The following is a 12630-nucleotide window of genomic DNA, read 5'->3' on the forward strand; positions in this document are numbered from 1 at the left end:
AAGAAAGATTTTCATCACACATAATCTGCCTTTGAAGCCTTCATTTCCTACTGTGTGACTTGTTTATCTTACTTCCTCCTCTCCCAAATCTTAACCAATAATCATATCCTCCATCTTCTCTTTGCAAAATCTGCTTCTTGAATGAAAAAATAAAGAGGACAAACTATTGTCAATTAAGCATAAACATGAGCTAGACATTTTGTATATGTGATCTCATTTAATTCTCTCAACAGCTCTATTGCCTTCACATTACAAATGGAGAAACAGAGATTCTATGAGGATCAATAAGGACTCAGCTCATCTGGCTTATAACAGACCCGCAAGGATGAAAACCCCAGGGCTTTTGATTGCAGAATGTGGGCTCTTTCTATCACACCAGTGGTTCCCAGACACATATTCCACAGGCCAATCAATTAAAAGCAAACAAAAAATTGGCAAACAGAAGTAAAGCTAACAACTTTGGATTTTGCCAGGAATATAAAAAAGTAAAAGCTTCAGTCTTCTACCACCACCATTTCACAATAAAACGAACATTTCAACCCAGAAAATTTTGCAAATATCAAATCTCAAAACAGAGGATTAGCAATTACAATTGAATTAATTCAGCTTCGTGAAAAATATAGCACATTGCACTTCGTTTTACTCATTTTGCCACAGACTTGTGAAATTTTTTTCAAGAACTGGTAGAGATCTAGAAAGAAAAAAAAAAAACAGTTTGGATATCCCCTATAAGGTCTGGGTTTTATTCACACTAAAGTGTAAATGACCTCTTCAGGTTAGTTAGCAAAATATGTTGACTATCTAAGAAGATCTATCTAAGTCAGTTCTGATATGATCCAACATAACTAAGGACTACATGGGAATGCTACTATACTTTTCAAGAAACAAAGCAAAAATTTTAAAAAAACATTATATTTTATAACTTGGCTATTTTTTCCCCCAGATTTCAGATCTCTCTTAGAAGTCTAAAGCTGGCAAGGGTCCAATTTCCAATGAGAAGGTTTTTCTTTGGCCCTATCCATTCTCATTCAAATTCCCTATAAAAGTTACATTCAACAATTTTTATTTTACCATCAGTTACCTTTGGTATGGAAATAGTTAGAATTTACATGTTAATAACTGAAACCTTGTAAAATGCCAGCTCTGGGTTTGAAATGTATGCATTTTATAATGGTTGCTGCACATACTGTCTAATTATTTGGGAGAGGTATAATGAGTTAATATATTCAGTAGTTGCAACGAATATGTCTTGAGCAGAAACACTGACTTATATATTTAAGCATCCTTTATCCAGAAGGCTCCCAAAGTGGCTCATAGATGATCTAAAGATCAGCCGCCCACCAGTGAAAGGCATATGCCTTAGGTGAGGAAACCCTTCTGCCAGAGGTTTCAGTAGCACAGAGAACATACTGCAGCATTACACGGGGTGAGGCTCTAATTCCCCAAGTATTACAGATTTAGAACTGATGTGAGGTATTTCGTTTGAAGAACAGAAGTATTTTAAGAAGGCTGAGTGCAATTTTGAAGTGACAATCATTCCTTAGAAGCAGCTTGTCACTGTCAAAAGAATGAAGCCTTAGGAGTTCATCAGAGCTAAGCTTGAATTCCAATTCCATTACTTATCCAGCTGGGTGACCCTGAACACAGCCCACTTCCTCCTTGTAAGTGTACAGGTGACAATGGTACCTTCTAGAAGCTTGCTGAAAAATTGAATACAAGATTGCACACAAGAAATGATAGTTTTTGTCATCACTTTATCTCTAAAATGGGAATATCCATGGATCTCAAACTACTGTGAGAATAATAATTAAAAAAATAAAGAACATTTAGTGAGGAATTATTACGTGCCAGGGAATGTGCCTAGTGCTTTACATGTATTAACTCATTGTGTCCTCACAATAAATGTATTATTTTACAGATGTAGAAACTGAGTCACTTGAAGAGAAAGTAATTTGTCCAAGTTTGTCACCCAGTTAACAAGTGGCAATATCCAAATTTGTAGTGTCTGAGTATATGGTTGGTATCAAACAAATGGTATTTAGCTGACCTCTTTAGAGAATGAACTGGAATGCCCAAGCCATTTCCCTACCTCCATTTATTCTTCTGAATATACTAAAAGAAAAAGCTCACACTGTGCCCCTTTAATCTACCTTCCCGCAGAAAACTCCTTCAATTCTATTCAATGCACAAAACCATTATGGAGCTCCTGAAGAAGGCAAAGACTCTTCGAGGTACTGCAAGCACACAAATGTTTTCAGGATGCAGGTCCAGTCCTGTCTTACAGCAAGGCCACAATCACAACTAATTACCAAACAGATTAATCTGTGATCAGCCTTATAAAAAAAGGATTAGCCAAATTTTATGAACTCAATCGAGGGCAATCTGCAAAGAGGAAGGGCATCTGAGTGAGCCTCAGAGACAGAACTCTTTCTAGGCAATCTTTGATGGAGTGTCATTCCTTTGGGTTAAGTAGCCCTCTTCTAAAATATAAACACTTCTTCCCAGAAAAGGAAGGCATTGCAGTTTTTACATAGTAATTTTTTTTTTTTTTTTTTTTTTTTTGGAGTCAGAGTCTCGCTCTGTCGCCCAGGCTGGAGTGCAGTGGCGCGATCTCGGCTCACTACAAGCTCCGCCACCCGGGTTCACCCCATTCTCCTTCCTCAGCCTCCCTAGTAGTTGGGACTACAGGCGCCCACCACCATGCCCGGCTAATTTCTTTTGTATTTTTGGTAGAGACGGGGTTTCACCGTGTTAGCCAGGATGGTCTCGATCTCCTGACCTTGTGATCCACCCTCCTCGGCCTTTCAAAGTGCTGGGATTACAGGCGTGAGCCGCCGCCCCCAGCCTACATAGTGATTTTTTAAGATCATTGTCAGCTGTGGCTAACTGACCTTATAATGTCAGAATGCTGGGCCTTCAGAGAAAAGGAGCAGTAGGACAGGAAGGAAGCAGAAAGCAGTACACAGGTGACATGCTCCGAGGACATGCTTCGGCTGCCTCCCCAATGTTCAGAACTATTGACCAGCCGTGTCACTGGCAGGAGCACACTGCCCTTCCTGAAAGGGATGGACAGAAATATCAGAGAGAGGATTATAGTTACACACATGACAGGACATTTCCACACAGCACGTAAACGAACAATTCTAGAGTCAGTTTCCAGTACTTTGACAGAGCCAGAGGCAAGGGCAATGGATGGCTTGGGGGCTTCTCAACCCTCTTCATCTTATTCCATAAAGGTGGCTCTCTAAGAAATTCACTTTAATTCCAGAGGGTGACCAACATATTCAGAGGAAGGAAGATAGCTTTTTATTTGAAAAATCTATCTGAAGTTGTACTGATGTTGTATAAAATATAAGAGTTTGAAAACCAAACAGATCTGAGGGTCTCTCACCTACAGCAAGACTACAAATTCCTAGCTGTCTAACCTCAAGCAAGTTAACCTTCCAATTTAATAAGGTTGATGTAAAATATCATGCCACACTAGAATATACATTGTATAACAGCAGGGGTACTTTTTTATTTTAAATGCTATGTCCCCAGTGCCTAGAACATTGCCTAGCATTTATTGAATGAATTTGTGAATGAGTAAGTAAGTAAATAACAAACAATTATTTCATTCAAAGTCTACTATGTGTTAGGTATTGTTCTAATAACTGGATTTCTATGAATACTAAATGAGATGCTATCTACAAAGCAGTTGGTACACTAACTGCCTGACAGGTTCTTCCTGCCCACTGCAAATATAAAAATTAACTTACCAAGATCATGGCATTGCAGTAAAGAAAGAGTTTAATTAGGCTGAGCCCTGTGGCTCACACCTGTAATCCTAGCACTTTGGGAGGCATAGGTGGGAGGATCACTTGAGGCTAGGAGTTCGAGACCATCCTGGCCATCATGATGAAACCCCATCTCTACTAAAAATACAAAATTTAGCCATACATAGTGGCACATGCCTGTAATCCCAGTTACTGAGGAGGTTGAGGCATAACAATCACTTGAACCCAGGAGGTGGAGGTTGCAGTGAGCTGAGATCACGCCACTGCACTCCAGCCTGGGCAATCGAGCAAGACTCTGTCTCAGGTGGAAAAAAAAAACAGAGTAGAATTGATACAAGGCCATGCTATGGGAGAGAGAGTTATTACTCTAATCAATCTCCCCAGAGGCTCGGAGGTTAGGAGTTTTTCAAAGATAGTTTGGTAGTCAGGGGCTAGGGTAAGGGCCATGCTGATTGGCTGGGTTGAAGATGAAATCACAGAGAATCCAAACTGTCCTCTTGTGCTGAGTTGGTTCATGGGTGCAGGCCACAGGAAAGGTTGGCAGGTCTGGATGGGGCTGTACAGTTGTCAGAAATGCAAAAACCTGAAAAGACATCTCAAAAGGCCAATCTTCCATTCTACAGTAGTAATGTTATCTGCCCGAGTAATTGGGGAAGTTGCAAATCTTATGACTTCCGGAATAATGGCTGGTAATTACTTAGAATTCAAACCCCTTTCATCCTCCTAACTTGATGGCCTTTCATTAGTTTTACAAGAAAAGTTCAGTTTTGGGGAAATGCTGTTATTATTTAAACTGTAAACTAAATTCTCCCAAAATTAGCTTGACCCACACCCAGTAAAGAGCAAAGATAGCCAACCTGTGAGGCCAGAAGCAAGATGGAGTTAGCCGTGTCAGATCTCTTACTGTCATAATTTTGCAAAGGCAGTTTCAGTGCAATGCCAGTGCATAGTGTATGGGTAAATAAATATTGTTTCCTTTATGACATTTTGAACAAGAGCAGTGGACAACAGGGGAGAAAGTGAATCCAAGCATTACTAACCACTCATCAGTGGCCCTACACCCTCATACTGACATTCTCAGTTGATCTGAAGGAGCCTCTGTTACTCTGCTTCTTGCCATTAGTTTTTTCACCAGAAGCTATGCTTTAACCACCAGCTGAAAATCCCCAGATCTTTCTAATTCAGATACTATCAAGGTTGCAAATCAAAGTGAGCTTCACTTAAAGCAAATGCTAAACATCTAGTCCATAAAAGGCTTCCCCTAAAATAGCACTGATTTTTCTGCCAATGCATATTTTGAACACACATATTTAAGTCTCCTCAGGTATGTCTTTAAGGCTCCAGTGTCCATAAAGAATTTGGTAGTATTTTTCACACAATGGGTCCCCAGTGAGTAGAGTGTTTATTAGGTGAGAGACAGAAGGCAGAGGAAGAAGAGCAAAATATGGAGAATGAAAGGAGGAGAAGAGGAAGAAGGAAAGTAGAGAAAAGGGATCTCACCCTTGCTTTGTACCTGTCTGGTCCATTTAAGCATCCCTTAAGGTGATGGGTTTTGAACATCAGTGCATAGAAGAATCATTAGCGGACTTGTTGAAAATGCAGATTCCTGCTCCCCAGCTCCCCACTCCCAAAGATTCTGACTTGCTCTCTCCTCCCACCACCCAAGATGCCGAAAGGAAAGAGGGGCAAGGGAAAGAAGGTGGCCCAGTCCCTGCTGTTTTGAAGAAGCAGAAGGTCAAGAAAGGGGTGAATTCCTGTTTGAGAAAAGGCAAAGAATTTTGGCATTGCACAAGACATCCAGAACAAAAGGGACCTCCCCTGCTTTGTCAAATAGCCCCACTATATCACGTTGCAGCTGGCAAAGAGCTACCCTCTATAAGCAGCTGAAAGTGCCTCCTGTGATCAACCTGTTCACCCAGGCCCTGAACTGCCAAATAGCTACTGACTGCTTAAGCTGACCCATGAGTACAGATCAAAGACAAAGCAAGAGAAGAAGCAGAACTTGTTGGCCTTGGCTGAGAAGAAAGCTGCCAGCAAAGGGGCTGTCCCCACTAAGAAACCACCTGTCCTTCAAGCAGGGGTTAAAACTGTCACCACCTTGCTGGACAACAAGAAGGCTCAGCTGGTGGTGACTGCACACGAAGTGGATTCCATCGAGCTGATTGTCTTCCTGACTGCCCTGTGTTGTGAGATGGGGGTCCCTCACTGCATTACCAAGGGGAAGGCAAGAGTGGGATGTCTACTAGCCCACAGGAAGACCTGAACCACTGTTGACTTCAGAAAAAGACAAAGGAGCGTTGGCTACGCTGGTAGAAGCCATCAGTACCAATTACAATGACAGATATTATGAGAACCATTCTCACTGGGGAGGCAATGTCCTGGGTCCCAAGTCTGTGGCTTGCACTGTCAAGTTGGAAAAGGCAAAGGCTAAAGAACTTGCTACTAAACTGGGTTAAATGTACACTGTTGAGTTTTCTGTACATAAAAATAACTAAAATAATACATTTTTTTCCCAAAAAAAAAGGTGGGGGGGGGCGGGATTCTGATTCAGTAGGGTCCTCGGAAGGTAAATGTTAGCAAGTGTCCCCAGTCACTTCTGATACTTAGGTAGCCTTTGCAAGCCCTTTTGAGAAACATTCACCTATGGAAATAATGATGAAGACTACGGCAAGGAAGTTTAAGTTCAGGAAAAGGCCATCTACATACTGAATTCAAAATACCTTGAAATAAAAGAGTGGCCATTTTCTCTGACCTCTTATCATTGTAGGGAACAGGATTATAACATCGCTTTTACCATGTTACACTCTTGCTAAACAGCCCAACTAGTTCTCACTGCCAGCAAGATAGAGTCATAATGTCAGCAAGGCCTTTCATAAATGAATTCCCACCTATTTTTTCCAGCTTAATCTCTTTACTCATGCATATAGCCTTCATTCCAAGCAAACTAATCTATGCATTGTCCGCAAGCATGCTATAAACATCGTCTCTACATCTATGGTGGGGTTTCTAAAAATCACCTAATTTCCCCAACTTTGAGTGATCTAACACTTAATATTTCTTCAAATCCCAGGACTGATAGCACCTCCATCTTCCAGATGGCTCCTGCAAACCTGCTTCCTAGGTCCTCCAAGTTTGGTGTCCCCAGGTCTCCAAGCAAGACTCTTAAGAATTCCTGGCAGTTCCTAAAAGTCTTTGAATAAATTATCTTTTTCTCAAGTTTTCAAGAGCATTTTTCTGTTGATTTGAGTTAAAGAATCCTAAGTCAGATACAATTTTTTCTTTAACCTTTACACTTCCTACCTTACATTGGGCACTTTACATATATTGCCTTGTTCCATTTATTTTTCATACATCTCTGTATTCTTTCCCCAACTAAATTGCAAGATCTTTTGGAGCATAGACTCTTTTATAAATTGTTTATGCATTTCTCCAAAGGCTTAGAACAGTGTCCTAAATAAAACATATGTAGTTGGGGTTGGGGGTGGGTAACTGACTACCCTCAGAGGTTCAAAGTCGCCTTTCTGGCCTCAGCATAAAGTGTTCTTAAAATTCTGTTATCAAACTAGTTCTGGACTTTTCCAAATCATTACTAATCCTTTGCCAAACCAATCTAAACTGTGATGGACAGGAAGCATTCTTGTCTGTAACATTTCCCTGGTGCTGTTGTTTAATAAAGATTGCAGCCCTGTGAACATCTGCTTAAAAACAAAAACAAAATTCCTCCAGGGTAACTTGATTTCTGATCTTCATCAGGAAACATGTTACACTCTAGCACTCATCAGAGCATTTGTAAATCCCCCACTGTTATTACAGAATGCAAACCTACCTTTTTCCCTGTGTTTAGGAGGTAAAGGTTGGGCTTTAGAGTCACAAGCCCTCCCTGTAGCTCACCAGGCTCCACTGTCTTGCCTCTTTCTTTCTAATTATCCAAAGTATATACTATTCTGCACCAAGGCTGCTTTTCATGAGTGAAGGAACATTGCTCAATCAAGTAAATTTACTATGAATCTTGCCCTTTTAATTTCCACATGGAAAACACACAAAAAACACTCTATGTAACTAAAATATTTTTAATTTACTCTTTGCAGTAATTTCATATATACTTTAAGTACCTATTCCTCAAAATAAATTGAAATTTTAGAAAAATATGGTAAAAAGATTTAAGCAGGAGCAACTTTTTTTGTATGCTGTTCATATAGCTAAAAGCTTAAGAACTTTCTTTGCAGAAACTCAGGGATATACCAAGTAGGCACATAGATATTATCAGTGTACTCAGTCTTGAAAAATACTTTTGACCACTTTTAGTATGTTTTCAGTATAAAAATGATCTCTTTTTCTCCTACTTCTAATCAAGCTACCTTTTAGTTCCTGTGGAGTTGAAAGAAAAGTGGTATATATGCAAATAGTAATAACCTTCAAGATTGACAAGAAAAATTATGCTCAAGTCTGAAGCAACCTCAAGAATATTTTCTACTTTCAGGTAACATTTCTTCTACAATAATCTAAGAGAATTCAGCCTGGGGTTGTATTAAGAATAAACAAATTATCTTCTAAAGATCTTAATGCTAAAGTTCAGACAGTGAGTGACACAATTTAGATTTCACATGAAATCTGTCTCCATCAAGAATTCCTTAGACAACCAAGTACCACATTGAGAGCTCTTATTCTCTCCAACACAGTTGAAAGTGTCACATGCAAAAGAAAGCCAAAGTTTTTTTAATCGTAAGAAAACAATATGACAATGTCTTGCCTTAGACTTCAACTGAATTCCTCACTGCTTATTACTATTATTATTGATAATAGGCATTTCTGTGCCACTAAAATATTCACAGGACTCCTTACCATCACTGTATCTATAAGCTGCTCCTCAACCTCTGCGTGAGATGAATTAGTTATATTCTGACTTTTACTAACAGTGAAACAAAGACCTCAAGTAAATAAGTAATCTGAGTCTTATAAAATGTTTTCACTTAACAGAAATCAGAAATCATAATTTTTTATTACACGTCAACATTCTGAAACACTATGAGATGAAAACACACACACAAAATCCACCAATTATGGAAAGAATCATTTAAACAAAAATAGCTCAAAGGGAGCTCCATGAGTCTACAACTTCATTTTCTTTGCAGTTTCATCCAAGAAAGCATATATTAACCTTGTACCCAGGCTTAACTAATTTTTCCAAGCAATTGCCAGAAACTTTCTTAGAAGTGCTAGTTCTTATTCTAATAGTTATGATATCTAAATTCATGTGTGACAGAAACCTTGTTTTACTAAGAACAAGAGAGCGTTTTAATCATGAAACCAACTTTCTTGCCAATAAACTGCCACAATACAGCCACCGTACAGTTGCTTTCTTGGCCAGTCAGTAATGCATGAGGTACAATTTCAAACTAGGACATTTATCGGTTGTTTATTCCTAGTGAAGCCCACAGTGCTACAAGCAGAACTACTGGGTTAGTTTTCCTCTTTATAAATGTCAGCTCATATTTTCTTTAAGCACAGAACTTTGAGAGAAAGAGATAAGAAAATAAAGGAAGCAAGCTTCGTTTGAATGTCTCTTGCATAGCCAGTAATGGCAAACACTTTACTCCAGAAAGAGGTAATGCATGGAAGCATTTAACACAGTGTATACCTTAAAGACAGTGCTTAGTAACTCATAATTAAAACTAAGATGAAAAACTCAATGAGCCCTTCCTCTGACTAGCATTTACCTGATGTGAGATAGGCATTTCTTCTTGCCCTAGGAGTGATTATTTCTAGAAGAATCACAGAAAGCCCGATGTACCAGATTGAGTTATTAACAGACAATCTGTTGTCTCTAATTTATCTGAATGTTTCAAACAATGTAAGCAACATATCAAACATATTTATTTTAAAAAGAAAAGGAGTCATTATTTGGAGTTGATAACAAAGAGGGGAGTTGCACCACCTCCATGGCCCCACGACCCCAGTCCTGTTGCCAGCATTGAAAATCAGGGTTATCCCACAGCTACACTGTTCCCAGCCCAAATCCTGGAACTCTCCAATGATCAGCAATTGGAATGGCCCTGCCTGCAAGCTTGCTACATGGTAGCCCTGTAAGATTCCTCCTTAGGCATGTGGTCCCTCAGAGTGAATATGGCTTAAAGCAAATGTAGATGTGATGACTCTTTCTGAACTATGGTTCAACTTTGGTGTCTGGCTTTTCCTGTCCGAGATAGAATAGAGATGTAATGTTGGGTCTCGAGAGATCATTCTAGTGAATGTAGTGACAACTGCAGATATCAGTCCCAGGCTATGACAAGGGCTCAGACCTTCATAAAGGGCTCAGTCATCACCTCCTAGATTAGCTGGTCCCTGTACCCCAAGGCCATTGCCTCAGACATGAGTGCTTTCCCTTGAATGTTGTCTCCTTTGAAACCTGGGGCAGAGGGCAAGGATCTTACTAGTATTAGCTCAACAGCTATTTCTTACTTAGCTAAAGAAATACAGTCAGCTAAGGCAGTCTTCTGACTGGGTCATGTTGATCAATATGAAAAAATCTGTTTCTTTTCTATTTATTTCAAGCCAAGACAGACTCACTAGCTGAACACTAAATATGATGTTTATGACTTGTGTTTTTCTTTGTTTCCAAGGAAGATCATATTAATAAATTTATAGGAAAATTTCCAATATACAGACTGATACCTACATTGCTTTTTCTCATCCTCCAAGTTTAAATACCTACAAACAGAACCTTAAAAAATATCTAAGAAAAATTTGTATATAACGCTACATAGGAAACATTTATTCATTCAATACATAATAAACACTTTTGAAGTGTCCCAGTGGTGCACAAGACAGAGACAGCCACTGCCCTCAAGAAACAAATAATCTGTCCCCAGGTTCTTAAAAGGACTAAAAGATTTTGCCAACACAAATGCCTTCTATAAGGAAAAAGCATCTCATCTAGTGTTATTCCCAAAGTAGGGGCTCAGCAGTAGTTAATTAATAATGATGAAGAACAATCAGTCCCTCATGAAACTGACTCAGTATTCCAGAAGTGTCACTATTTAAATGTGGCCTACATTTTCCCATCTTTTCTTATCAAAGTGACACTTTGTCTCAGTACATTGGCTGCAATGTGCATACAGGTACCTCACTGAAAGTGTAAAAACACATCTCTCAGCATGCTAGGGATGTAGATGCTGACATTTATTTTGCCTGTACTCTCAGGGTGGCATTACAGTTCCACAGAGAAGCAGAAACAAAGAAGTTGGGTTTACTCTAGATAAATATAAGCTTACAAGTCATGAGCAACTGATCATCTACCAGTACTTAAGTACATGAATGTACTTAAGTCAAAAGTGAGGGGGTCTCCACTGGGGGTCTATGTGGGGTTTCAGCAGCCTCAGCTCCCAGATCCTTCACAGTCAGAAGTCTATTATGGCTTCATGTATTGCTCAGTAAGTTATAACTTTATAAGTTGACATTTTCCCTAGTGCTTCCAACAGGACTGTAGGAGTTAAAATTCTTTGAGGTCCAACTGTTCAGTTGAAATTACCAAGGGCAGGCCTATTGCTATGGTCAAATGCTCTATGCTCCCATAACGCTTATCTTCTCAATACCCCATTCTCTCTTATGCTTCAGGACTTTTAAACATGTTGGGTTCTACCAAACCCCATCCCCTCCCCACCGCCATCGACACACACACACACACACACACGCACACATTTGTTCACCGTGGAAAATTCTTAGTTATCCTTCAATGCTCAGACCAAAAATCCATTGTCCTATGTCAATGTCATAGGGACAGGACTCCTGTAGGGTGGTGTTCACAATTCTGTTTTGAAATTTAACATAAATTGTAATACATCTATTTATATACAAGTTCCAAAGTCAATCAATGAAATCTTCAAGTACAGGAACTAAAACTTATTTACCTTTTATCTTCACAGGATCCTTGGAACACATTAAGTACTTATTAAATAGTTAAATTTGATTAAGTGCTTATTAGATGAATAAATACATGGATGAATGAAACAAACCCATCCCATCCAAGATTATTTCATAACCCCACTACCACAAAGGTCTTTTGTCAGGACAACCATTTTCAAGTAGAGCCAGGTTCACTTTAGATCAAGTTAATCCTTAGTGAGACATTCTGAGAACTTCTGACCCTCGGTGAGATTTAGGCATGTTAGCAGAAGCCATAAGTTGTTTTCTTTTTTAATTACAGCTGAAAATATATATGAATATTAATAGTCATTACAAGAAGCTCTGGAGCTTTGGGGAAAAATATGTGGATTTCAAGGAAAAGAAATATTCTATCTCTGGCACAATTTCAAGTATCAAGAGCAGAGTCTTCTTAATGAAGTGTTAACGAAGTGTCAGCATAGACCAGAATGCTGCTGATTTGCATACTCCTTGGTTAATAGTGTTAAAATAGGATTGTGTGGATGTTAAATCCTATTTATTTTATAGAGCTGAAACGCCTGTTAAGATTATTGATTCCTTGTGGCAATTCTTAGTACAGAATCGTCTAGTAAATTAAAAGAGGATTCATTTGGCTACTCTGGAATGGTTATAATTCTAATTTTCAAGCAATGTATTTCTTTATTGTATTCACAAAGTAAAAGATTGTATGGCCTTGAATTTCACAGACAACCTCTTGATCCTGAAAATCTGAGATTTTGTGTACTAGAGAAAGACTTAATGATCACTAGGCTCATAGTCACTAAACCCAACCATTCACTCTCATCCACAAAAGTATTGGAGGTAAGGCATAAGTGTTAACGACAAGATTGTATCACTGGATTTTTGGAATATAGAGCAATTACTCTCTGAAATATGTACCATCAGCAAAGTAGCTTAAATATATATACACACA

General features: G+C 39.0%; 1 pseudogene; it reads left to right on the plus strand.

The window, feature by feature from the left end:
• The first annotated feature begins 5416 nt into the window (after nt 1–5416).
• LOC144334544 (large ribosomal subunit protein eL8 pseudogene) lies at nt 5417–6232 on the plus strand (annotated as a pseudogene).
• The last annotated feature ends 6398 nt before the right edge of the window (nt 6233–12630 follow it).

Source organism: Macaca mulatta, chromosome 14, assembly GCF_049350105.2.
Source record: "Macaca mulatta isolate MMU2019108-1 chromosome 14, T2T-MMU8v2.0, whole genome shotgun sequence".
Classification (NCBI taxonomy): domain Eukaryota; kingdom Metazoa; phylum Chordata; class Mammalia; order Primates; family Cercopithecidae; genus Macaca; species Macaca mulatta.